Source organism: Pithys albifrons, chromosome 10 (assembly GCF_047495875.1).
Source record: "Pithys albifrons albifrons isolate INPA30051 chromosome 10, PitAlb_v1, whole genome shotgun sequence".
NCBI classification, from domain to species: domain Eukaryota; kingdom Metazoa; phylum Chordata; class Aves; order Passeriformes; family Thamnophilidae; genus Pithys; species Pithys albifrons.
Genome location: NC_092467.1, coordinates 4,258,404 through 4,284,556, shown reverse-complemented (window position 1 = coordinate 4,284,556; position 26,153 = coordinate 4,258,404).

The window sequence follows — 26,153 nt, the reverse complement described above, 5'->3', positions numbered from 1 at the left end:
TCTATTCCTACCCCACACCCTGAGAGCGAAGTGAAACATTTCCAGAGTGACAAAAATAAAATGCAAAGCAGAGATCTGGGAGTTCCAGGGGAGTATAGAAAGAAAAGAGAATTTTTTATACATATGGGAGGAAAAAATCCACTGCTTGAAATTAAATAGGGAAATTTAGGCAGTGAAATGTTGAGGACAAAAGGAAAAATATTTCATGTTCTGGTTGTAAAGGGAAAGTTGGGATGGAATTCCACATCCAGATCCAAATCCAGTTCAAGGCTTCAGTGGCTCTGTGTCACAAGGAGGAGCAGCAGGGGAAGATTCCTGAGGTCTGTCTCCAGGAATAAAGGAAATATTCCAGATAAAGCAGGTAGAAAGGAAGCTGAACCAAAAGCTACCTATTTATGGTACCTATAAATACAGAATAATGGACTAGCAAAAACCCACCACTTACAAATTTTGATAAATTCCTTTAATGACATGATCTTAAAAGGCTGAGAAATTTTGTGTTTTCCAGATTAGCTGTTTTTGTATCTTCATCCACGAGCAGATTTAATTACTTAAAAAAATGTAAAAAAAAAAATTAAACAACATCTGGAATTGGCATTTATAAATTAATAGTTTCAGATGGCTAATATGATGGGGTTTTTATTACTGTTTTTCAGTCCTTGGAATAATTCTTGTTTGGTTTCAAAAAAATCAATTCTTTTCTGATGTGATGTCTGAATGAAAAAATCTATAAGATATTCTGCCATGTCAGAGATGAGGGATTTTTACTCATTACCAAAGTAGGATTTTTGAAGAGCAATTTCCTAATGGTTTTTCTTTTCAAGGAACTGTTTCTCCATCATGTGAAATGATGCAGGAGACAACAGGTTTGATGTTCCTTCTGCTTTATTCATTTTTTTAATTTTCATCCTGTTTGAAGACTAAAAAAAAAAATACTTCAGATGTCAACGATTATTAATTATTTTCATAAAATCACAGAATATCCTGACTTGGAAGGGACCCACAAGGTCCAACTTCCACAGGACACCCCAACAACCCCACCATGTGCCATTTTAATCGATGTCTTGGAGATAAAATAAGATCCTGTGTGAGTTTTAGTATGAATTTAACACCTCTCTGTAGTGAAACATTAGAAAGGACTAAAGTGGATGCCCCCAAGGGAGAAAGTTATTTGCTTTATAGTGTTTAATGAATGATTGTTGTTCTCTTTAACGTGACACACAAAAGGCAAAGAGTATTTCCATTTTTAAATGCAATGATTTATAGGAAACATTCCTTTTGTTCCCTTCCTCTCAGTCCTGCTTGCAGGTATTTATTGGATCTGGAGCAGTCAATTTTTCAAGCACCTGGGCATGTGCTGTGGCAAATTGCACAGGTTATACATCTACATCTTGTACTGGTAAATAAACTGCAGGACTTCCTTGTTAAAGAAGAAAGATTAGTGTAAACTCCCTTTTTTTATAGATTTAGGGTGGCATTTTTCAATGTGATAAGAACTCACCGTAACAGCATGGCAGGAAAAGCCTGAAAATTTCCTGAATTAACACAAACCTTTGCAGTGACATGTTAATGGGAGTAGAGACTTCTTAATCTGTGAGAAGCTACTAAAAAATTTAAAAAAAAAAGGAAAAAAATAATTCTCTACCCTAAAATATATTTAAAAATGCTGCATGTTTGGGTTAAATCCCATGGAAATAAAATTGGATCCAAACACACTCAATGACTTCAATCTAAGGGAGCTACCACAGCATTCATGTCCATAAATCAGTCTATTGCCTGTCTTTCTGCTGGACAAGAATGTCAGTCCAGAGCTGTGATTCTCCATTAACAGAGTCAGTGAATTCTCAATTAAAGGAACTAAAATCCTAAAATAAAAAGAAAAAAAAGAGAGATAGAGAGAGAGAAAGCCAAAGGTGCAAGAAGAATTGACTTGTAGGACTTTAGAGAGGTCCAGGAGTTTGGACTTCAATGATCTTTGGGGGTCCCTTTGAACTCAGAATATTCTTTGATTTGGGGATTCTGGGAAGGAATGGTTCTTATGCACTAGAACATGAAACTAATACCCAAACAGCCCTTTAGCCACATCCCCACCCATTTAGGGTCTCTTTCCACCACCTTTCTCCAGGCCCAGCTCTCTGGAGTCTGAGAGCACCAAGATATAACATCCAAGAATGATGACTGGCAAGTGTTCATTCTCCTTCCCAATGCCCACCTGGGCTCTTCACTTTCCTGCCCTGCAGCAAATCAGTGACAGCTGAGAATTTGTCCTTTTATCTCATTGCCACTGTACTCTTGGGACCTCCAAATCCCCCAAATTATTTAAGCCGATTTATACCTTATTTTCTTACAAACTTGCCCCTCCTCTTGGTCACAGGAGCTGTTCCTGCCCTCCCACAGGCATTGCCTCAGCAGGGCACTGAGAGTGCCTGTGGCTGACATGGGGTGTGATGAGAACTCACTGCAAATGTACAAACTCTGATCCCAAACTGCTGTGCAAATATTAATAAGGGAAGTTTCGTGACATTCAAATGTCACCCAGGCAGTTGGTGGTAAAGGAATGTTCAAGCAAATGAGTAATCTGAGATTGTGATCCTGCACAGTTCTAATTATAAAGCAACCTTATTATTTCCTGTAACATTTTATGATATAATAGTATTTGGAAAATGACTGTATTAAGAGTGTGACATTTACTGAAGTGAATAAGCTTTTCATATGTGAAGTAATTTCACTGCAGGTTATTGGGCAAAACAGAATCTTCAGAAGCAGAGTCTTTGATGCACTGCCAATCTGGAGTTATTTCCTTCATTTCTGATCTATCCACATTGGTACCTTATTCCAGTGAGAAATAAAATATGCAGCTTCTTCCTGCAACCTCATGTTTTGTGCCCTTTATGTTGTGGTCTGAAGTGGGTTTGGCTTCTTGAACACTGTTTACTGTGTTGTAAATGGTTTGCCAGGACATGTTTATTCTTCTGGCCCTCAGCCCTATCCATATATTCTATGACTTTTAGGAATTGTCACATGAAGTTTGAGAGAGCTTTTTGTGCAGTTGTGGTGAGTTATCTTGGTGAGCTGCCAGACACAGCCCCAGCTGCCTTTTTCCCCTTCCCCAAACAGGGCAGGCCAAGAAAAAAAGGTGAAAAAGTTCTTGAGTCAAGATAAAGACAAGGAGGTCCTTTACCAATTGCCATCCTGGGCAAAAAAATCATAGAATCACAAAATGGTTTTGGTTGGAAGGGAAAATGGAGCTCATCCAGTGTCACCCTCTGCCATGGGCAGGGACTCCTCCCACCAGCCCAGGGTGCTCCAAGCCCCGTCCAACCTTGGACGCTCTCAGGGATGGGGCAGCCACAGCTTCTCTGGGCACCTGTGCCAGGGCCTGCCCACCCTCACAGCCAAGAATTCCTTCCCAATATCCCAGCTAAACCTTCCCTCACTTCAGCTTATTCCTAATTTAAGAGAGCTGGATGGTGACTAACAAAAACTAAATCACTGTCCTCCCCCAAGCCCTTTTCCAGGCTTAACTTCACTCCTTTGCTTCTACCCCCACAAGATGCAGGGGTGATGGAGAGTGGGGTACCAGCTCCTCCCTGCCAGCCCTTCCTCCTCCTGTTTTTCCCTTGCTCAAGTCAGGGGCATTTCCATGGATCACAGTCCTACTGGAGACACCTCCTCCAGTCTGGCTCCTCACAGGCTGCAGTTTGTTTCTAACTGTAGGCAGTTTATCTTGTGTCTTCTGAAACAGGAGGCATAGAAATTCCTTCCACAGACTGCTGAGGCTGCAGAGAGGTGAGATGGTCCTCGAGGCTGGGCTTGGGCTCTGCTGCCCAGTGCCAAGTGACAGGAGAAAGGGCAATGGCCTCAAGGTGTGCCAAGGGAGCTCAGGTGGGACAACAGGAAAAAATCCTTCAGTGACAGACTGGAACACACTGCCCAGGGCAGGTCACCAGCCCTGTGAAACCTCTGGATGTGGCACATGGGATGGTTTGGTGGCCCTGCTGGGACTCAGCCAAAGGCTGGACCTCATCACTTTGGGGGTCTTTTCCAACCTTTATGATTCTGTGACTCTGAAATCACACCCAAACAATGAACATACACAAGCAGCCTTAATTAGTTTCTCTTGAGAAGCACATCCAGATTTCCAAAGTTGCTTCTACTGGTTTCCATAAAGTTCCATTTGATTCACATTCTTTTTGCCTTGTGAGAATTTTCATTTCTGGAAAGTGGGAATCTAACCAGTCTTCAGGATAATAGAGCTATACAAAATTACAAGCACAGGCTGCCTGTTCTGTCTTGATTACAAGTGCAATCAAGTCCTAATCATTGATTCCTACTCTAAGTGTCCTCCCTCACTGGCAGCTTGTTCTGGATTTCTTAATTAATCATTGATGGTCTTATATTTGCAGTTTGCATACAGAACATTAAAAGAGCCCTACCTCTAGGTATGAGAGTTTGTTTCTAAGTCAGCCATCAAAGCTGTATAAAAAGTTAAAAGCTGTAGTAAAATGGCATCTCCATATACTATTTTCATTCAACATTTCACAGCTATTTGAATATCAAAACCAAATGAAAAGACAAATCAAAATGTTACTGTTTCTTTACCCAGGATCTCCATATTCATGGGAAAATATTCCAAAATCTTGGTGAATTCAGTGTTATTCTACTTTCTCTCAGTGCAAGGTGAACAACGAATGTTTCTACCACATTGTATTTCATTAGAAGTGGAAATTCAGCACCTAAGAGTGGAAATATATTTAATATATTTTGTATTATTTGTTTTGAGGGCAAGCCTTTCTTTCTAGAGTGGACCAGAGAGGTCAAACTCCAGTGCTGCTGTGGGAGCCCAAAGGCAGAATTCCTGTTCTGGGACAAGCACCCAAACCATTTAACATTCCTTCTCTCAGCACTCAACACTTGGAGCAGCTCAGCAAGCTGATTTCATACAAGTGTTAGTAACTAAAATATTTCTTTAAACCTCCTTTAATGATTTGAAAAGTTTTTTCTCTGCAGAGACTCCCTTTTTCTGACTTCAGATATTACTCTCTCAACCCAGCTGGTTTTCTGCCATTTCCTTGGTCCTTTCCCTGGGATATTTTATTCTTGGCTCCAGCTGTTGGCACTTGGTAGATCTTTTACCCATCTTGGCCTATTTGTGCCATGGAAAGATCCTCCTTATGGTCTCTCACTTTGTAAAACAAAATAAAACCCAAACAGAGAAAAAAACCAAACCAAACAAAACAAAAAGCCCAAAACAACAATAAAAACCTAAAAAGACACAAAAAGTCCTGATAGAAAATTAAATCTCTAAGAAAACATTCATAATAAAGTTGCTACTACTAAATTAATTAAATCATGACAGAGGGACAATCACACTGCCCTGTTTGGTCGAAATGAATTAACAGAGACACCAAAAGAATAAACAGCCAAATTGAAGACTGGAAGGAAGATAAAATTCCATGCTAAAATTCCATGTCCTGTTCTCACAGAGTGATTCAATCCACACTTGGCTCACATCAAACAAATCCAATTAGTGAAATTTAACTCGTGATAAATCTGAAAGAATTATACAACAGGTTTCATTTGAATTGGTAGATCTGAAATAACAAATTATCACAACTGGAATATTTGCACTCTGCAGTAACATCAAATGAATCATTCTTCATCCAGTTCTGGCAGATTTTGTGTGTTAGAACAGTTTGGAGAGGGACAGATTTCTCTGGATGTAAAATATACTACTTTTTAATTTTATTTTTTCCCCCTTCAAGTGACATTCTGTTCAGAGTCTCCAAACACACCTTTTTCCTTGGATTTTGTGGACTTTAAAATTCTGTTTACTTAAAAATGTGTAATATTTCCTTCAAAATTATGGTTATTTTCTATGGATCTCTTAAGAAACTGGACTATTTAGTCACTGGTGTCTCAGCTCTCCTTCAACTGGACTTTGGAAGGAAAAGGCCAGTAAGTCTTGCAATCAACTACACAGTTAATTCATCAGTGAATCCTTTAGTAAAACTATCATCTTTTTTCCCATGAAATCCTATAACAAAATGGATTTGATTGTGTTCATTTTTTGATTGAATTGGCTTTTTCATACACTAAATATAGTTCAATGTTCTCACCTCTAGAGAATATTTGCCAACTGTATTGCAGTGGGAACGGTGGATATTTTAAAATATTCCTAATGGAGAACATGGTTTAGTGGGGGATTGGGAACTACTGGATTAACAGCTGGATTCAATGATCTTAGAAGTCTTTTCCAACCTAAAGGATTCTGTGTTGCTTTGATACCACACTTTAAGAAAACCTCTAAATATTTCATATCTAAGAAGTTGTAGAAAACACTGTAGAAAATCCTACATGACATGTGGCAATAGCTGGAGTGAGGACATGCTGGAATAATAAAAAGGAGCAGTCAATTTTCCTGTCAAAAAACGATGAACCAATTTACTGGAATCATTAAAACTGATCCAAGATTTATGACTGCAAAAAGGTGAGTTTAGGTGTAAGCTGAAATCAGCATGAGTTCCATGACTTGAAAAATAGCCTCAGTGGTCAGCAGTGCCACTGAGGTAGAGCCACAGAGCCCTGATCCAGCCCAAACTGGCCATCAGAGGTGGGTTTTGCACAAGAAATAACCCCAAGATCAGTATGTATTGCTGTTCTGTCCCTTGGGGAGCCTGTGGTTTTTCCCAGCTTAACAAACACTCTGAGGAACAGAAATCTGACTGAGCTTGGAGAGGAGCAGACCCCAGGGAGACCTTCCAGCAACTTCCAGGTCTCTGAGAGAGCTGCAGAGGGACTTGGGAGGGAAGGGACAAGGGGAAATGGCCTTAAGCTGAAGGAGGGAAGGTTTAGATTAGATATTAGGAAGGAATTCCTCCCTGGGAGGGTGGGCAGGCCCTGGCACAGGTGCCCAGAGAAGCTGTGGCTGCCCCATCCCTGGAAGTGTCTAAGGCCAGGCTGGACAGGGCTTGGAGCAACCTGGGATGGTGGGAGGTGTCCCTGCACCAGACAAAGGTTTGGATCTAAGTGATCTTTAAGGTTCCTTCAATCCCAACCCATTCTGTGATTCTATGAAACAAACAATAGGTATTTCTAACACAAATATTGCAGTACAAATGCAGATTTTCCTTTGGTATCCCCCAGCAGTGTGTTGTGCAGCTGAAATCCCAGAGCAGCACCAAACCCTTCCTTCTCAGACCATTGCAGTCTGTTTGGATGATGCTTTACAACAAAGCCTCTCCACATGGTTGTCTCACGCTCTGCCTCTGGCTACAGCACCAGTTTCCTTCCACAAGATCATTCCCAGCAGGGAGCCCTTGTTCCCCTCCACACAGAGAGCTGTGGCTAAAGCACAGCTGGAATGCAGCAAGGCTTGAATCCAAAGCAATTTATCCACGGCCGCCAGCACAAGCTGCTTATCCCAAGGCATAATGCTTTTTATGTGGTTCTTTTTGAGAAAAACAAAAGGTAAGAGCAAAGATGAAGGTACAGGCCCTGCAACAGTGCAGGCATGAGCTTTAGGGCTCCTTCCAGCCCTAATTATTTTATAGTTCTGTGGTCACCCAGAAGCCTCACAATTCTGAGTGAGCGAGCTTGGCTCAGTGGAAAGGGAAGTCAGAATATATTCAATGTACAAGAAGAGGCTGAGTTCTCAGTGACCTTGGCTTCAACACAAAGCAGAGCAGCCCAAACACCTGCCTCCTGCCCTCAGCTCACAAGAAATAATCAGTTACGTGCTTCTCGTGAGGAGGGTGAGTAAAGAGCAGCTACACAGTGGCCTGAACTTTCACTGTCAGGTTGGAGCTCATGTTCACATGCAGTCAGGGAGATGGTAATGCTCAGAGATATATCTATATCTATATCTATATCTATATCTATATCTATATCTATATCTATATCTATATCTATATCAATAACTGTAACTATATCTATAACCATATATATATCTATATCATCTATATCTATAAGTCTAAATATCTATATATCTATATCTATATATCTATATCTATCTATATCCATGTCTATATCTACATCTATGTAAATCCATATCTGTATCTATCTATATCTATATTTATCTATATAATCTCTATCATCTATATATCTATCTATATTTATATATATCTATATCATCTTTATAATCTATATCTATATTTATATATCTGTGTAATCTATGTCTATATCTGTATCATCTCTATATTTTTCTATCTATATCTGTCTATATAATTTCTGTCTATCTATATATCTATATATCTATATCTATATATCCATATATATAGATATATATCTATATCTCTTCTATATCATCTTAATCAATCAATCTAGCTACTCATTTATATCTATATCTATATCTATATCTGTCTATATCATCTCTCTCTCTCCATCCATCCATCCATCCACCCACCCACCATCCATCCATCCATCCATCCATCCATCCATCCATCCATCCACCCACCCACCATCCATCCATCCATCCATCCATCCATCCATCCATCCATCCATCCATCCATCTCAGTTATGACAGTGCCACTGCTCAATCAGCTGCAGGACAAGCAGCCTTTCCACACTGCCCCTACCCTGGGCTTCAACTTGGGCCTGTTGGGAAACCAGAGGAGAAGAATAAAACCATTCATTTCCCACCTTCATCAGTTCTGTCATGCAATGGCCACCAATGTGGGAACAGCTCTCTAGCCCTTTTTGTCTCCTACTGAAATTCAGTAGAGATATCAAGAATTAATGCTTGATGCAAAATAAAGTGAAAAAAAAAGGTAAGGAATGGGCAGGTTAAGGAACAGGAGTCACTGCCAGTATAACATTTTCATCTTGTGTCTCTGGGGAGGAAAACATTGATTTTGAGGTGTCAGGAAACAACATTTTAGAGCATCAAGCAAATAAGGTAAGGCAGGAAAAGGAGCAGAGGCTCCAGGGCTGGCTGCAAGCACAGCAGGATTGGGATACCTTGGGCAAAGGAGGAATTAATAAGGAAAACACAGCAGTGGTGTTATTACACCTGATTAGTGCCTCCTCCTTATCTCCCTCCCAGATGATCTCTCTGTCCAGGAAAGATTCCCTGTGCATCATAAAACTTTAACAAAGACATCTTTCCCTGTCAGATTCCAGCAAGTGCTATAGAAATTCTCCTTCCCAAACATTTATGGCTTTTATCTGAAATAGAGTTTAAAATGGGTTTTGGGAAGGTGGGTTACAACTGGCAATGAATATGGTGCAATTTCTGGTGGGAAATCTTTATTTTGGAGGTGACAGCACTGGTCACTCCAGAGCTGGAGATCATGAATCTGACAGGCCAGAATCAATTAAAAATATTTACAGTTATTGTAAATTGACAGGTAAATATAAACTAAGCCCTTCCTTATTTTCTCTTAGAAGCAGCAAGTTGAGGAATACTCCTCCAGTGCTTATGAATTTTGTTAGATAAAGGTATTATGATGAACTCACCTAAACCCAAATGGCCTATGGGCAAAATAATAACATTTCTTTCCTGCTACACAATGTACCAGATTTCAGGATATAGGAAGATATTCTCAGAAATTGAGTCTTAGGTCAGTTCTCAGGCAGAAGGTGCTTTCATTAAAAGTTTTCTCTCATGCAGAAAGTGTGTTTGTGAGCCTGTGTGCCTGGGTGTGTTTGCAGAGCTGTCTGTGTCTGTAGGTGTGGAAAAATAAACCCACACAAATACTACACAAACACATGGAATGAAAAGTGTATCTCACATTTTATTTTTATCTTAGTTCTGCTTCAGCTGCTTCGAACTGGTAAAGGCAAGGAAGCAACAACGACTCCAATTTCACCTTCTCTGTACTGCATTTCATTAAATTGTGTAATGATTTCCCATCTGCAAGAATGGCAACATGAAGATCTGCTTCTCCAGTCATAAACAGCCTTAGAGGAGTAAAAATTACACACCTTCTTGGGTCTGATATCCTCTCATCCTTTCAGGATAAAGGATAAAGGCACCTGCTGACAATTCACCTTTCAGCCACTTCTTCGACTGAAAAAACATTTTTCAAAATTGCAAAATATTTTTTCAGTGCAAAATCCAGATAAAGCAAATTCCACAGAAATTTCTCAGTGTCCCAAATGGACATTTCTTTACGCTCCAAACTTCTGTTTCTTTTATTACTATTATTTTTGATGCCGTGAGTGACCCCTCCCCCCAAAAACAGGACTCTGAGCCACGTCAGTGTAGGGGAAGATAAAAAGTGAAGGTCCTTTAATATCCCAGGCCTACAGCCCACAGGAATACAGGATGACATGAATGTGCCCCAGTTCTTGTTTCCATGGCTTTTATAATAAGATCCCTCCAATCATTGCTTTACACATTTCTCAGTCCAGCTCCAGTCCCACCCCTGGAATTGGGTCTGGGGTCATCAAGACCCTCTGTCTTCATCAGCTCCTCTTCCTCAGGCACACAAAGGTCCCTTGGAGTTCATCCAGTTCTGGCTTCTGGGTCACTCTGACCTGTGTTTATGTTTCTTTTAAAGGCCTTCTGATATCCTTCAGCTCTACCTTGGAAAGGAGTCTAACCAAGATTAATTAACTAAAGGAATTTGAGCTCCCTGTTCTGGGACAGGGGTAGTGATAGAAAGGCATTAAACTGAAACTGTTAGAAATATTAACCCTCTAAAAATCTACAACTACTGTGTTCCTAAAATCTCCAAAATGTGAAAATCAGAACAAAAACCCCTTTGGCATCATTTTTATTAGTCTGTATTACCTTCAGCATTATGCATTGGCATTATAAGGCATCATTACAGTGGGGCATGTCCCAATATGATAATTTTTTCACCCAGATCCCTAAGGGATCTCTATTTTTGCTTAGGTTAACTCTAATTTGCCATTTGATTTCTTTTCCTGCTACCAAACATTCCAAGCATTTTTTCAGCAGGGTAATATTGGAGTGCAGGTGGACTGCAGAAATCCTGATTATTCAGATACCTTTCATTTCTTTGAGAGTATCTAACATGAGGGTGGTTGAATTGAATTTTATTGTCTTTACAAAACTTGCTCAAACCTCCAGATAAAATGCACAAAATATATTAAACCTGCTTCAATCTTCCAGCTTGTTCTGGGCTCAATGGGCTCTGTTCTAATCTCTGCTAGAAACAGGAAAAAGAAAATAACAAAATCCGTGTGCCAGGCACAGCTGATGGTTCCTTTCAAATACACTAAACTCTTTGAATAAAGACTAATGCAGACAGGAGGCCTTTTTAATGAACAACTATCTCTTATATGTATTATTTTCTGGAGTTGCAAGGAATTCAGGCAGCCCAATGAGATCCTGACAAAGCTCTGATGAACTGGTGAAAAGGGTTGTAAATAATCAGCAATAATTTTGCTTTCTGTTCAATGAGCACTTTAAAAGGACAAAGGAAACCTGGCCCCTCAACTTCTGGATTTGGATAAAAAATGGCAGCAAGAAAATGTGTTGGTTTAAGGTCAATCTGTGCAGGTTTCCCCTTTTGCAGGAAAGTTTTAGCTGTATAGAGGGCCACAGATAATGATAAAATGTAAAAGTAACACACTTTGCTGCTTTAAAGCACGTGCACATGTTACAGAAAATAGGAATGAAAATGGAAATAGTTTGGGGGTCACTCCCTGTGATGTGTTTGGCAGATCTCAGAGATCCCAAGGGGCCAAAGCTGTCCAGCCCTCAGGCCCTTCAACACTGTGCATTCAGAAGAGCAAAATCACCCCAATTAGAGAAAAGATCTCAATGGATGTCAGAGCAATTTGATGACATACTAAAAATGAATCATGGTGTTAATTGTTGTGTTAGTCACATTTTGGGCTCCCTGTCTGAGAGGAGACATTCCCATTACTGATGTTTTATAATGAGAGAAATTATTTTAACATTATAAAACTAGGCAAAAACCTCAATAAAATCTTTCCAATAGCACACATATGCAGGCTCATAACAGAGGAATCATCCTAAATGTTCTGCATTACTTGTTTCAGAGCATGACATTTCCAAAGGTTCACACAGGGCAGGTGTGCTCAGAAAGGCAGAGAATATAATTGCAAGTGTGATCACACCTTTTAGCAGAGACATTTAAATGGAAAACGCAGAGTGCAAATTCTGGGCAGTGCAGGCACTTCACAGAACACCCTGACAAGTGCAAAATCTTCCCAAACACGGAAAAATCCCCGGTGGGCTCTGAGTTCTGCAGCCACAGGAATGGGAGGAGGAATTGAGACTGTATGGAAATGATCATCATCATGGCCAGGCTTTGCGAACGAAGATTTGGGAAGGGCACTACCCACACTCTCTGCAAGCTGCTGGTGGCTAAAGAGGCTGATACGAGATAGGCAGGTCACAAAAGGCACAGGGGAACATCTCCTTTGGCCATATTGGCAAGGAAGATTTGGGAAGGGCACTACCCACACCCTCTGCAAGCTGCTGGTGGCTAAAGAGGCCGATACGGGATAGGCAGGTCACAAAAGGCACAGGGGAACGTCTCCTTTGGCCATATTGGCAAGGAAGATTTGGGAAGGGCACTACCCACACTCTCTGCAAGCTGCTGGTGGCTAAAGAGGCCGATACGGGATAGGCAGGTCCGGTCACAAAAGGCACAGGGGAACGTCTCCTTTGGCCATATTGGCAAGGAACGGTTCTGTCTGCGTTGTCTTTTCTCCTCCACACTGACTGTGCTGCGTTCCCAAAGGAAGCAGCAGCGTCGGGAATGGTCTCCATGAATCCCAGCTGGGGGCCAGAGAGGCCCATTGGGGCAGTCAATATGGCCAAGGCTGAGCTGTTGTTTCAGGCAGTCCTTGTATCTCCTCTTCGGGGCTCCTCTCTTGCGGCAGCTGGTGGCGAGTTCTCCACAGAGCACAATCTTCGGGAGGCAGTGGGTGATCCTCCATCCTGGAGACGTGCCCTGCCCAGCACAGCTGCATTCTCAGCAGCAGGGCCTCCATACTGGTGACCCTGCCTGTTCAGAACAGACACATTGGGCACGTAATCAGAGCAGTGGATGTTTAGGATTGAACGGAGGCAGCGCTGATGGAAGCGTTCGAGGAGCCGCAGGTGGTGGCGGTGGATGACCCAGGATTCAGACCCATAGAAAAGAGTAGACAGTGCAATGGCTCTGTAGACACTGATCTCTGTACTTTTCTTCAGGTGTTTATTGGACCAGACTCTTTTATGGAGGTTTCCAAAGGCTCTGTCTGCCTTTGCTGGCCTGTTGTCTGTCTCTGTCAGTCTTACCATCTGAGGAAATGATACTTCCCAGACAGGTGACACCCCCTTGTCGTGGGGGAGAAGCTTGCGTGCCCTCATGAGGTTGAGAGCTATGCCGGAGGTGGAAATGATACTTTTATAATTAACATGACTCTAACTCACACCTACTCCTACCACTGGAAAAGAAAACACATTTCAACATGGTCTGTTATTTGACCAGAAGAGAGTTATCTGAGAGAATAACAACTTCATGAGATTTTACCTATTGGAAAATTTTAAAAGGCTTTGGAATGAGGAGAAACCTTCTAATAAAAACTATCCATGGAAAGTTTATTTTGAAAACTGCAAATTGGTGTAAGTTTTAAGTCTAATTAAATGTTATGGTGTAGGGGATAGTTATGGGCAACCATCTCCCTCTGGGATGAGGGAAATTTTGTTTAAATGGCTGGTGGTGGAGAGCATCTGCCATGAAATCTTAATAATCCTTGGGTTAAATTGCACACCCTGGTGAAAAATAATTGAATCTTCACTTTCTTCAAATACCCACTCTGGGTTTCAGAAGCAGAATGTTTAAAAAGAAGCAAAATTTCTGGTTTTCAAATGATAAAGAAAACTTTCGCCCCAAATAAGCTGCTAAACTGCTCGTTTAACCTCCTTACAATTAGTTAAACTGCAACTGTAATTAGGCAGTGTTGGTCACATGTAAATATACTGGCTGACTACAGAAAATAATGACATTGCCTTGTATGAATATGGATCCCAATGCCCCATAAAGAAAAATTCCTAAGGAAAAGGCCCAAACACCTCAGTGTGGTTTGGACCTTCAGAGGAGAGAATTCCTTAAACACTTGGCTGGGCAAGTGGAGTGGTTGGTAGAAGGTAATGATTAAGGAGGCCACAAATGGAAAAAGTTGACATTTTCTTTATTTTATTCCAGTTTTCTGCCACCTTTCCTCTTAATGAGGGTTTGGAGAAGAAGGTATAATTTGGAAAAGTAAACTACACTCTTTGCTCCTTTATTCATCCCAAATCCAGTCTGTGTGTTGCTACTCACCAGGATTTGCTGCTGTGGACTCTGTGCCCTGCATCTTCTGCATCCTGAGCTGTTGGTAAAGCAGAAGCTGCTCTGAAAATTGTGCTGGTTTCAAGGTAAATTGGAAGGAGAAAAGGAACCCAACACAAAAAAGATTATAAGGCAGAGTTGCAATTTAATAAAAATATTTTAATGAATGCAATAGCACAAAGAGAAATTGGTTTTAACCCACAAAATCCACAAGTATAACCCACTCCCTGGGGCACAAACACAATGGGGTTTGTTGGCCCCTGTGCTGAGCCCCACGGGGTTCCCCTGAGTCTAAAGGAAAAGGAAGATACACCCTGGGATTAGCTCAGTTGGTTAAAACTTGGTTGTAACAATGCCAAGGTCATGGGTTCAATCCCCTGTGTGGGCCAATGACTTAAGAGCTGGACTCGATGACCCTTGTGGGGCCCTCCCAACTCAGACTAGTCTGGGATTCTGTGATTCTGTGAAGGTAAAAGCCTGTTGGTGCAGATGATGGCACAGTCTGGTCGAGATTCTGGTCATCCTTTGGATCCCATGAGTGGTCCCCCAAGTCCCCAGACCCCAAGATTCTCTCCCCTCAGATGCAGGTGGGAGCCCCCAGTGCCTCCCCCAGGGCAGGGAGTTCCACCCTGGGGGATCTGACTCTGGCAGTCAGGGGGGATTTTGGAATCGTTGCTGGTCCATGAGCAGAGCTGAGCCCTCAGGTGGGTGTGGAGGTGCCAAGGAGTCCCTGCAGGGCAGTTCTCCCAGCTCCTCTGCCAGGCTTCTTTCCCAGCCAGCTCCCAGCTGCTGCCAATGGGCCATTGGGAACAGTTCCTGGGAAATGGCACAGAGGGTTTAGAATGGACAGCTTTGGTCACACCCACACAGGGATAAACTGATCCCACCTGCTGAACTAGGACAAAAATGTATTTGTGAACAGCTGGAAGTCAATCCTATGACACAGCCATTTTAGTCCTCCATCCCAATTCCTACTGCCAGAAAGGGTTCAGGGACTCAGACAGGGAACACATTGAAGCTCTTGGCAAAGCAAAATGTGTTAGAAAGCTTAAATGAAATGCCATGTCCCATGAACTCTCTGTAAACAACAGATTCTAGGGAAGTTTTAAGATATATATGTATGTAGGTAGGTATTTAACTATATATAGAGAGATATGCACATGTACACACACATTTACACACCTACATGGAAATATACAGTTGAAAAGAACATGAACCAGAAAATTCATCAATTTTTTCCATCCATCCTTTCAGAAGAGTGAGATGCAGATGCTCCAGAGGCAGAGCATTCCCATGGCAGTCAAACCAGGGCTCCTCACAGAAGGACAAACGTTGCTTGGAAATTCATCCTCTGGTTATATCATGATGTTTCTCCCAAATACTCACTCACTTCTCATTACAAAAAAGAAACAAAACACGGTCTGCAAAGTAAACAATTTTTACTGTTTTATTTATTAAAGAATAAATATTGAATGTTTCTCCTCTCTCTTCATGCCATTCCCTGAACCTTTAACTTGACTATTAGGTTTAACAGATGAAGAGAAATAAGCTCCTATATTCTTTTAAGGCTAATTTACTCTATTGGCAATGCCATCACAGCTGGCAATAAGCTGCATTTAGAGTGAAAGCAGCTTTTGTGATGAAATGGATGAAGATGGGCAAGAGGTTCAATATAGATCACCAAGGAATGGCACTCTGGGAACCAAACACACTTTATTCGGATTAAATTGACAGATAAATCTTCCACCCCTATTGTAAAAATTAAAAATAAAAAGAAAAATACAAGCACACGAGTCTCAGTTGGTAAAAAGTCATTAATTGGTGAAGCTCAGTGGTTTAGTTACACACTTGTACATCACGGAGTGCAAATCATGTCTGTGCTAAATTAACATATATTCATATATATTAATTAACTCTATTAACAACTTGGTCTATACTCAGTAAAATGGGCTGAAGTTTTCATAAGTGACTTCAAAGACATTTATGTTGAACCAGTAAAACACATATCTGTGTATAATCATTGACAAAAACCCATGGAAGGTTTGGAAATTTAAGCCATATCTCAGGAACTGCTTAGAGGTGAGGAGACAAATAACAGACTAATACTGATCCCACAACTGTGACTCCTTTGTCACACAGTTCTTAACTTGTGTTGTCACCATATTCAATATTCAACACATCTTCCCTGTGGAGGTGACAGTCCTGAGAGCTTTCCCAGAGATGTCCACACAACCTTCTGTCTTGGTTTGAGATAAGCAACTGCCAACCCCCCCAAGCACAGAGAGAAAAGCCTCCCTCCTAACACCAGGGAAAGGGAGGAAAAGAGAAGGGAAAGAAAAAAAACCACTTCAAACCGCATTTATACTAAATCTACACATATTTTTCACAGAAAGAAAGAGACAATTAGAAGAGAGTACAAATATACACTCACACAAGTCTGCAACACACAACAAATTCCTCACTTCTTAACAAACACACAAACTTTACTGTCTTAACTACACATTACTTAAGAAAAAACTTATTCCCCAGGGAGACAAACTCAAGCAGAAAGGAGAGACCCAGAACAACACATTTTACTTTCCTGAGGTACCCTGTGAGCCAGTGGTGGGCCTGGTCCTCTCCATCCCCCCTGGGGCAGCATCGTGAGTCCTCCCAAGAGGAGGCTGAGAAGTGACTGCCTTAACCACTCCCACACTGGTTCCCACTTCCCTGGAGATGATGCCATAATGTGGGATGGAATACAAAGTTACTGGCTAGAAGAGGTCAGCTGTTGGCTCAGCCCAGCTCAAGTCAGCTGACAGCTTCGGCCTAGTCCAGACTTCAGAGCCCAAATCTAGGCCCACCTGGGTGAACCCATAACAAGCAGAACTTCAGGTTACAGGAGTTGATCCTAGAAAATGGTCATTCCAGTCAGTGAGAAGAAACAGCCAAGCACAACTCAGCAATATGAAAGGAGATCAGAGACCCAAAACCTTGGTCTTATCTCTCCCACTCAGGCAGGAACTCAGAAGTATTTTTAATTCCCAGAATTACTCCTCCAGAGCCAAACCTAATGTTCTTTCTTATGTGTGAATAATTTTGATGACCTAAACTAGCAAGAGCTGCTGTCCCTCATTTCCCCTCCTTTTCCTTGCCACCCTCAGCCTATTGAAGTTAAAAATAAAACAAATTATAGACCTCTACTTTAAAAGCTGGGCACCCTTTTCCTGCCATCCAGGTTTGTTGTATGGATTTCTTACCCACCTCTTCATAAATCCTAAGGCTTTGCACCAAGTAGGAGACTTCATCCTTTGGACTATGAGGGAAATTTATTTCCTAGTGTAAGTCTGTTTTCTGGGAGTCAGGAAAATACATTTACAAACTCTGAATGAGATTTGCAGTTATTTGGTACATTCTTGCAGTTCAAGCCACAGGTAATATCAGTTTATGTTCCCTGCCAACATCATACCATGTGAAATCCTGAAACTTTATTAAAAAATACCAAACCAAAAGACAATACAACAAAGAATTGGGAAATGAGGAACACTTCTGGTTTATTAATGTGAAAGTTTGAGAAGGATGTGCATATTAAAGCAAGCAACATTATTCACAGAGAGGGAATTACTATATTAATTCAGAATGTTTTCTTTTCCTGTGAAATTCAATAATCCCGAGAATAATACACTTTATAAATCAGAAAATGTGTGAATTTAAAGTCACTTTACTCTCCATGTAATATAATTTCTAAATATGAAATTCTCATTCTCTTTTTCCTACTCCGTAAAAACTCCAGATGAAGGTTTTGCCTCAATTAAAGAAAGATTTAGGAGTCTGGATTGGCAGAGGGTTAAAAAAGACAACTGTCTCAGGGAGGATTTGAATTGCAGTTGTATTAATTTGGACCCCAATTTCTTTTTTTTTTTTTTGTATTAAAAAGGAAATTCTTATATAGAATGAAATCACAGAATCATTAAGTTTGGAAAAGACCTCTGAGATCATCAAGTCCACCTTGTCAACGAAACCAGAGCACTGAGAGTCACCTCCAGTCATTTCTTCCAGGCAGTTTTGGGGTGTTTTGTTGAAATGGAAGTTCTGGGTTTAGTCTAATAAATTAAATTATAAGGTCAATTTGTTATCAGAATGTGCTGGCAGTACCAGGAGAGCAATGGCATCATAAAGGTATCAGGATCCACCAGGTGACTATAGATGATGTCATATTATTTGTAACATTTTGTATAATTAAGGTGTAAAGAGATTGATCAACTGTGCCTTAGTAAATTATTTTCTATCTAATTAATATCTTTCTGATAGGTCTCTTCTCACTGTCATGGGCTTGGCCAAGTTCTGATCGTATTTATACCACTATAAAACTCAGAAATTTTTTTATCTATGATTCTTCTAACACTGGAGATACTAAAACCCAAGTCAGAAGCATAAAAGTGGGTTGTCAGTTCTCCAGAGGTCACATTTCATGACAAGTTCTGAAGATGTTTGTTGGTTCTTTTAGGTGTTAAATTTGATGATCCACTTAAAACACGCAGTTGCTTTCCTTCCATTATTGCTGTAAATGGAAATCAAACAGTTGTTTTCTCTTTCTGTCATGAACCAGGACAAACCAAACAAGACAAGGCATAACGAGGTAGAAGAAAAGTGGGCAAAAGCTCAGAGTGCTGGGGCTGCCTGGGAAAATTGTGGTCTCTGCTGGGACACGAGTGTGGCCAGGACTGAGCACCTGCTGCTTCCTGAAGGAGACTTTCCAAAGGCACAGGGCTTTGGTAGCACTAATCACGGATGAGGACACACCTCAGCTCCCAGAGTGAAAGGTTCTTCTTCAAGAAGGACAAAAAAGGTGCTTTTTAGCAAGTTAATGGATAAGGAAAGTGAGAGATGATGTTCAGGCAACTGATTCTTCTCATGGAATCACACCAAAACAGGATGTGCAGATGCTGGGTCACAAACAGCACAAAAACCAGAGCATGAGAATGGAGAGGGGAAATTATTTCCATACAGACTTTGAAATAACACTGCCAAAAAAAAAAATAGCCAAAGGTTTTGAGAGCCAGAAGGCACAGCCAGATTGTGGAATGGCAAATTGGCCTCAGCAACAGGAAGGCTGAAGTTACCTGGTGCTTTGTGGTGAAGCAAAGCCATAGGGTCTCTTCTTGATTTGTATTCCAGGATAGAAAAACTCACATGCTTTACATTTTCTCTAGTAAAATACACTGGAGAGTTTTAAAGGGTTTTTAACAGTTTTAGCATCTCAGTAGTGTCCAATGGGGATAAAAACAAATCAAACAGTGGAGAAAGGAATGGAAGACCCCCAGAGTATGATTTTGATGTGGCTGTGACCAGGTTAAACTGTGTGAGTTGTTTGGCTTGGGAAGCTGGTCCCTTCCCATGGGAGTGGGTGTCCCTTCCCTGAGTCTGAGGTGCTGCTCTCCACTGGGTCACAGGATCCTTGGCTGGGTTTGGTGGGTCACAGTCCTCAGTCACTGCCCATCCTGCTCAGCACATCAATGTTTGGTTACACATCACCGCCTTGTGTGATTCTGGTCCTGCATCCAACCCACCCAGAATCCCCTGGTAACTCCTGTCTTTCCAAAATTTAGGAGAAATTTTTTGCTCAAGTGCTGGGTTAGCCTTGGCTGAGAGCCAAGCTACCCCTCAGCTGCTTCCTCATTGTCCCCTCTCAAGGGACAAGGGGAGGAAAATAGGAAGAGCAGGGATATGAAAGCTCATATGAAAGCTCCCTGCAGCGCTCCAGGCTGGGCACAGAGTGGCTGGAGAGCAGCCAGGCAGAGGGACCTGGGGGGACTGAGGGACAGGAAGCTCAACAGGAGCCACCAGTGTGCCCAGGTGGCCAAGAAGGCCAATGGGATCCTGGCCTGGATCCAAAGTAGCGTGGCCAGCAGGCCCAGGGCAGTGACCCTTCCCCTGGACTCTGCCTTGGGGAGGCCACACCTTGAGTGTTGTGTTCAGTTCTGGGCCCCTCAGTTGAGGCAAGAGATTGAGGGGCTGGAGCGGGGCCAGAGAAGAGCAACGAGGCTGGAGAAGGGACTGGAGCACAAGTGCTGTGGGGAGAGGCTGAGGGAGCTGGGGGTGTTCAGCCTGGAGAAGAGGAGGCTCAGAGGTGACCTCAGCACTGTCTGGAACTGCCTGAAGGGAAGTTCTGGCCAGGTGGGGGTTGGTCTCTTCTCCCAGGCACTCAGCAATAGGACAAGGGGGCACGATGGGCTCAAGCTCTGCCAGGGGAAATTGAAGTTGGAGAGCAGAAAAAACTTCTTTGCAGAGAGAGTGCTCAGGCATTGGAATGGGCTGCCCAGAGAGGGGGTGGATTCCCCATCCCTGGAGGTTTTTCAGCTGAGCTTGGCCGTGGCCCTGAGTGCCATGATCTGGTAAAGGGACTGGAGTTGGACCAAGGGTTGGACTTGATGATCTCGGAGGTCTTTTCCAACCCAATCCATTCCATGATTCTATGATTCTATGATTCTATGATTCATGGGTTGAGATCATGACATGAAGGTCATTTATCAGTTACCATCACAGACAAAACAGATTCAACTTGAGCAAGTGAGCAATTAAATTATGGAGTAATTTAATAATTATTTCATTTTGTTTACTATCAATAATAGAAAGTATAATAGTAGTTACTTTACTAACAATTATTTTTTGCTATTTAATTATAGAGTCATGATTAATATTGAATTATTTCTCTAAACATAAATTAAAATATATTTGGGCAGCAATGAGGACAAAATTATGACACCACCTTCCCCCCACCCTTTTGGTGAGACTCAGGCTCACTCCTTCACTGCTGACTCCTCCCCACCCCAAGAAGTGCAGGGGGAATGGGGGTTATGATCAGTCCACAGCAGCTCCCTCTGCCCTCCTTCCTCCTCCCTCTTCTCCTTCCCATGGATTGTGATCCTTCAGGATGAACCTGCTCCTGGTTTGTCCTGTTTCAGTGATGACCATGTTGGTGGTGGTGAGTTGGCAGCTGGATTTGATGATCTTGGAGGTTTTTTCCAGCCTACCAGATTTTTTAACTAATTTACTGTTGATTGCCATGTACAACTGATACACCAGCAGACATAAGCAATTTTTCACTTATTACTAAGAACCTTGGGTGGAATAAATAATAAATAACTTAAAAAACAAGCTTTGCTGCTGATGTCATTTGGATTTCCTGCTCACATGTGCACCATGCTTGTGAGAAATGGGCAGATACATCGAGGACCTTCAAAATGATGTGTTGTTAATGATTTCTTGGAGCTGCCATCTCACATTGCAAGGTGGTAAAATGCCCTCCTGTGCCAGCTGGCCAGTTTTGCTGTTTAATTTGAGCACCCAGAGACTGAAGTTGCATCTTCCTCTACGATATGAGAGCAAGGAGAAGATTTGCAGAATTGGTTGTCCCTCTTAGCCCTGACATGAAGAACATGCTCAGTAAGTATTTTTTTCCTAGTCAATTCTCACCACCTCCGTTTCTTTCTGGCTTTTCTTTACTCATTTCCAACTTATTACCAGGCTATTGAGGCTCCTTCAGGTTGAAAAGGCTGGTTCTTGATTCCTGGCTAAGACTTTCCAAAAATCCAGCAGGCAAATTACAGTTGGGAATGTCACTTGAAGCACCACATTTCCTTTTTGTGACTCTGAACATTCTGCTCAGTCCATTCAAATGTCATCCAGCTGAAGAGCATGTTTGGGGTATCTACTGAGGCTTTGTCATTAGTGTTGGAATGGAAATATTGCCTGAACTCTGCAGGCACAGCTTTGAAGTATAATGTATTTATTAGGGGGAAAATGGTATTTGCAGCATAATTGGGGTGGTGGTAACACATTAAAGTGCAATTTGAACCTGAAATTACCTCCTTTTGTAATTCAGAAGTATCATAGAAGTGGCATCATGTGAAGTCTGAGGGGAAATCTGGATGTTATGATCACTAATGCTCTTTATGTAATGAGTCTAGAGACACGATATTAATGTAAGAAAACTCAGACTGACTTTTAGAAGCACTTTGTCTATTTTTAATGTGTGAATCTGCAATTTTGAAGATGTAACCATTAAATTACTATGAAGATGAGTCCTTGGGTGGTGATAGTTACCTGAGGAAAACATGCTACAACATTTATTTTTGTTCATTAGTCTATGAAAGGCAGAACTGCTACAGGTGGGAAGGAGAGGCAGAATTAACTGGGTTGGTCCCTTCCAACCTCAGCCTTCCATGGTTGCTGTTGCCTCCTTTCCACCCTTGAAGGTTTTTGGTCACTGACTGGGTCAAGCCCTGATAATGATGGTCTGACTTCAGAGCTGCCCCTGCTTTGAGCAGGAGCCTGGACCAGGTACCTTCTGAGGACCTTCACCTAATACAGAAAGAAATGAAGAGAGACTGTTTACAATGGCCTGGAGTGACAGGACAGAGGGGAACAGCTTCAAATTGAAAGACAGCAGGTTCAGATATTAGGAAAAAAATTCACAGAATCCCAGACCATTCTGAGTTGGAAGGGACCCACAGGGATCATCGAGTCCAACTCTTAAGTCAAGGGCCCACACAGGGGATTGAACCCATGACCTTGGCATTATTACAGCCAAGTTTTAACCAACTGAGCTGATCTTTGATTTTTAGTAAACTCCCCCACCATAAAAATCATTAAATAACTATATTTATATTATTTTTTTAAAACATAAAATCACAGAATCATTAAAGTTGAAAAAGACCTCCAAGATCATCCAGCCCAAACATTAACCTGGCACCACCTTTAAAGATGTCCCCAAGTGCCACATCCACATGGTTTTTGAACACCTCCAGGGCTGGGCACTCCAAACCTCCCTGGGCAGCCCCTTCCAGTGTGTCGTCCAAGAGTGCCCAGAACTGTCCCCAGGACTGGAGATGTGATCTCACCACTGATGATAAGACCCATCTGCTGTAGTTTGCACAAACATCCTCATTTTGCAAATGCTCAGCCAACACTGAATGACTCATCTGCTCCTTGTTCCCCTTCAGCTGCTCTTACATCCTTGATGCAATTCCATCATCACCCAAGATTTTTCAAATATTTTGAAAAAAAAAAACCCCTCATGGTGCTCAAAATTCAAACCATCACTTTCCTTCTTCCAAAATGCTAATAAGGATTTTAGCAACCACAAACCTGAGTGTTACATTTCTGACTGAATTACAGTGTGAAATTTAATTTCTGCTGGTGATTTACAAGTCAAATAATTCACCCATTGCTCTCCTTTTTTTTTTTTTTTGTTAATATTGAAGCTGTGTCTTTGTAACAAGGTCTTAAAAGAATGAATTAATGAAGATAGATCTATAAAAAAAAAAGAGAGAGAGAGAGAGAAGAAATAAAATCACAGGAAGTAAAAGATTCTGAAAGTTGTTCAGGAACTCCTGGACATCAGAAAAGCTGAAATGAACAGATCTGACATAGAAAAGGAAGAAAGATTGACAAAATACACTTGAAATTCTTGCTCAGGTAACTGTGTAGTTCTTGGCAACCACTTGTACACTTATGTTAGTGCATAATAGTACCAACAGCACCAGCTCTCAATTGGCTGGATTTTGCCAAATAATGCCTTTTGCAAGACTCATTTTTCAACAGTTTAGTAAAAGAAGCCTCAAATAAACATTTTTCCTTTGTTAACACTTTTGCTTTAGTTTTTTCAGGATTACAGAATGAAGGGCCAGGGCCTATCACAGCTTTTTGACAGTGATTGATACGTCAAATTAAAGATCTATTGATGTTGATAAGAACTATGAGGTTTTAGTGATGAGGTTATTATGATGGGATATGTGTGCTATCAATTCCTGATGTCTTAGAAGAGAAAAATCAGCCTGCCAGTCTGAGGAGTTTAAAAAAAACCAGATTTTCCTGATAAAATTTAAATCTGAATCTCAGATTCTCATCACAGGTACATGGTGGCCTCAGATATGCTGCCTGTGCTCTTTGATTTGGCTGAGACCTCTGAAATCACTGCTAATGTTTCATTGGAAGAAATTCATAGGATTTAGCTCTATGGGAACACTTAGACATTTCCCATTTTTTTTGAAATTTTGTGAAATGGTTACATTTAGCTGATGTTTAGACCAAAAAAAGGCAAACAGGATTGCCCTTCCAAAGAGCCTTGTCTGTGACAAGTGAAAGGGCTTTTCTTAAAACCCTTTGCTGAAATAGAAAAGGTGAGGATTAAAAATGGAAAGAAAGCCTTCAGGAATTATTCCAATCCATAAGAAGTATGAGTGGCTCATGGCAAAGCATCAAAATGGAAAAAAATGTTGGAGGCAAAAGCAGGGGAAAAATTCTCAGTGCTGTGTTTATCCCAAGAACTACAGAATTCTCTACCTGCTCCCTGGGCACACCAAGGATGGACATGGACACACCAAGGATGGACATGGGCACACCAAGGATGGACATGGACACACCAAGAATTGACATGGACACACCAAGGATGGACACGGGCACACCAAAGATGGACACGGGCACACCCTGGATGGACATGGGCACACCATGCATGGACATGGACACACCATGGATGGACATGGGCACACCATGGATGGGCATGGGCACACCAAGGATGGACATGGGCACACCAAGGATGGATATGTGCACACCAAGAATGGACATGGGCACACCAAAGATGGACATGGGCACACCATGGATGGACATGGACACACCATGGATGGACATGAGCACACCAAGAATGGACATGGACACACCAAAGATGGACATGGGCACACCATGGATGGACATGGGCACACCATGGATGGGCATGGGCACACCATGGATGGACATGGGCACACCATGGATGGACATGAGCACACCAAGAATGGACATGGACACACCAAAGATGGACATGGGCACACCATGGATGGACATGGGCACACCATGGATGGGCATGGGCACACCATGCATGGACATGGACACACCATGGATGGACATGGGCACACCAAGGATGGACATGGGCACACGATGGATGGACATGGGCACACCATGGATGGACATGGGCACACCAAGGATGGGCATGGGCACACCATGCATGGACATGGGCACACCAAGGATGGACATGGGCACACCATGCATGGACATGGACACACCATGGATGGACATGAGCACACCAAGGATGGACATGGGCACACCAAGGATGGACATGGGCACACCATGGATGGACATGGGCACACCAAGGATGGACATGGGCACACCAAAGATGGACATGGACACACCATAGATGGACATGGACACACCAAGGATGGACATGGGCACACCATGGATGGACATGGGCACACCATGCATGGACATGGGCACACCAAGGATGGACATGGGCACACCATGCATGGACATGGACACACCATGGATGGACATGGGCACACCAAGGATGGACATGGGCACACCATGGATGGACATGGGCACACCAAGGATGGACATGGGCACACCATGGATGGACATGGGCACACCATGGATGGACATGGACACACCAAGGATGGACATGGGCACACCGAGGATGGACATGGGCACACCAAGGATGGACATGGACACACCATGGATGGACATGGGCACACCAAAGGTGGACATGGGCACACCATGGATGGACATGGGCACACCAAAGGTGGACATGGGCACACCATGCATGGACATGGACACACCATGGATGGACATGGACACACCATGGATGGACATGGGCACACCAAGGATGGATATGGGCACACCATGCATGGACATGGGCACACCAAGAATGGACATGGGCACACCAAAGATGGACATGGACACACCATGGATGGACATGGGCACACCATGGATGGGCATGGGCACACCAAGGATGGACATGGGCACACCATGGATGGACATGGACACACCATGGATGGACATGGGCACACCAAGGATGGATATGGGCACACCATGCATGGACATGGG